Source organism: Cryptomeria japonica, chromosome 10 (assembly GCF_030272615.1).
Source record: "Cryptomeria japonica chromosome 10, Sugi_1.0, whole genome shotgun sequence".
NCBI classification, from domain to species: Eukaryota; Viridiplantae; Streptophyta; class Pinopsida; order Cupressales; family Cupressaceae; genus Cryptomeria; species Cryptomeria japonica.
Genome location: NC_081414.1, coordinates 723,943,740 through 723,946,551, shown reverse-complemented (window position 1 = coordinate 723,946,551; position 2,812 = coordinate 723,943,740). Strand labels below are relative to the sequence as shown.

Here is a 2,812-nt window from a genome sequence, read left to right as displayed (position 1 = left end):
CAAATAAAAAATAAAAAGATCGCATCTGCAGCAAGAGTGGGAGTTTTTAATTTATTACCTAGCTTGCACTAGCAGGTCTGCAGTAATCTTCTATCAAAATTCTTCTAACATTCATAATATATCCCTATAAGCTTGATTACAATGTATGAAGACCAAGAATGGAACAATTACTCATGATCTAATATAGTACCATTTAAGATCATGTTGCTGAATAATACCACTTAAAATTGTGTTACCCTATATAAACCTTTGTGTTACCCTATACAAAATACACCACCCGTTCTCACTAAAATTGTATTTTCTCTTCACCATAAAAAGAAATTGATACACGCATTCAAACTACTTGTTAACAGAACTCTAAAGTGTCTATTTGTTAAAACGAATTGCATTGTGAAATTCAGTGACCATGTGGTTGTCGTTGTAGTATAGTGGTGAGTATTCCCGCCTATCACGCGGGTGACTTGGGTTCGATCCCCAACAACGGCATAAGTTATATATATATATATATATATATATAACAAATTGAGAGCAGGCTATCAATAAAATAATAAATCTTCTTTATAGTATGTATGAATTAATAACACGACTTTATGCAAGCAAATACATTGTCCATAGGAAATAGATTTTAATTATATGAGAATAAGATTTTTAAGGTTAAAATTATGTATTGATTTAAAAGTTTTACAAATAAAAAAGTTGTGTTCAAGTCTTTATGGATGTTGAAATATTTTGTTTTAAATTTACTATTAGTTGGTTTATTATATTTTTGTTATATTTTGGGGTGTTTTGATTTCATATGAGAGAATAGGTGTTAGTGTTAATAACGATTTGAGGAATACTATTCTTAGTGTGGTTGTCATTGTTAGAACGATTGATAAGAATGATGCCATTCATCCACACACACACAAAAAAAGACTAGTAGTAGCATAATCAAGACCAGCATCCTTACTCTTATGAGTAGGAGTAGGACACACATTCTGGTGGAGGTGATTGATGGAAGTGAAGTCTATTGCTCTTCCATTTTTTTCTCAAAGTGAATATTATTATTTTTCAAATATTTAAAAATATACCTATAGAAATATTTAATTATTAAATAAACAATTTGAAAACTAAAAAATATTTAATAATTGTATTAAAGAGTTCTAATTAATAGTTCTATATGAATTATTTAATTATTTCTTTTCAGTAGTGTAATGGTGAAAACTTAGGGTTTCCACCATGAAAGGGAGAAAACCACAATATTTTGCTTGGGACAACCATTAAATTTAAAAGAGGGGGAATCCAATAGATTCAATCACAAATAAGAAAAGATTAAGACTGAATACTAATTGGATTGATTAATTTGGGAGTCCTCTTTTATAAATTGAATTGCTAAATTAAGATAAAGTACTGGAAATGAAGGTAAAAACATAAACACAGTGAGCTACAAATGCGAGATTGAGCTATGCACCTAAAATGTTGGGACCGTGGTGGTGGTCACCACGGTCCTCTGAACATTTCACACACTAAAGGGGGATTGATTCATCTCTGCAAATAATGTTGATTCTAAAGATCGCAGCTCCGTACCTATTTCCTACACACAAAAAGAAATGGAAATAGGTTGGGAATAGGGGCATGCCTAAGTCAAACCTCGATTTTGGAATTAACCATGAAATTGAGATAAAGATAATTGAAATTGTTGTAATGGAAGATTCTCCTTTTGAGGGAGATGTTGAATAGTCACTAAAAATCAAATGATGTACCTCCTTGTGACGTTTTATTTGTCTCCACACTAGATTAGGGTTTTATGAAGTCTTCAACAAAATAGGATGGAAAATATCTACTTCAATGCTTGAATATTGACTTTATTGTTGCTCCAAGACTTGAAGGAAGACTGATTACTACTAAATTGCTAGAATGCTTGAATGCTTGATGTCATATGTGTGTTTTTTCTTATTGATGGATGTCCTCAAATGAGAGGGTAAAGTCTTCATTTATAAATCCTTCTCAAAATTGGAAAATATTAAGCTCTAGGAGTGAGTAAGATAGTGCAAGAAGTAGGCACACACCTAAGGTTTTCTTAGCTCAAATTAGAGAACTGAGAAAGACCAAAATGAAGTGAAGTTGGATAAATCACAAATGTTAATATTTTTTTTTATTCCTTTATATTTATCTTTTGCGTGGTTGGGTCTTATATTTTATAAGAGAAAGTTGTATATTTTTTTTAATTTTTAATTATTGTGTAGAGTTTTATATTTATTATACTATTAGAGTAATTATTATTTTAAGTTTCATTTATGTACATAGATATCAATAGATGTTGTCTATTGAATTATTTTTTGTAGGTATCAAATATTACGATTATTTTTTATATATGTTTTTACATAAGAAAATGTTATATAATATTTTGGATTTTTTAATAGTAAAAATCAAATTTATTTCTGTTGTTTCAAAATCAAAAAAATTTGGTTAGTCAGTTGAAGAATAAATAGTGGAATTTAATTAGTATTGGGAGAAAAAAAATTGAGGTTAAGTCATTATCTATGGTTTGTGGCTAATAAAATCTTATTTTTGATTCAAAGATATGTGTGGATTGTTGTATTCTTAAATTAAATAATGGGTGTGAAACAAATGGACATACAACATTAATAATCAAATAAAATATCCAATCATAAATGAAGAAGTAAGGATCTCTATCAAATAATAATACAATGTCCTTCACAAGGTACATGGCTCAATTTACATAGCCAAGTGAATATACATATCATCATAATTTACATCACAAGGTATCCATAAGGATACAATCTTCAAAAGTACAAAAATGTGAAATGCT

The 2,812-nt window shown here is 29.1% G+C and overlaps 1 non-coding gene across 1 annotated transcript; it reads left to right on the top strand.

The window, feature by feature from the left end:
- The first annotated feature begins 414 nt into the window (after window positions 1-414).
- On the top strand, window positions 415-486 carry TRNAD-AUC (transfer RNA aspartic acid (anticodon AUC)). Its single transcript has one exon. It is a non-coding gene; the product is annotated as a tRNA-Asp (tRNA).
- Window positions 487-2,812: the final 2,326 nt, after the last annotated feature.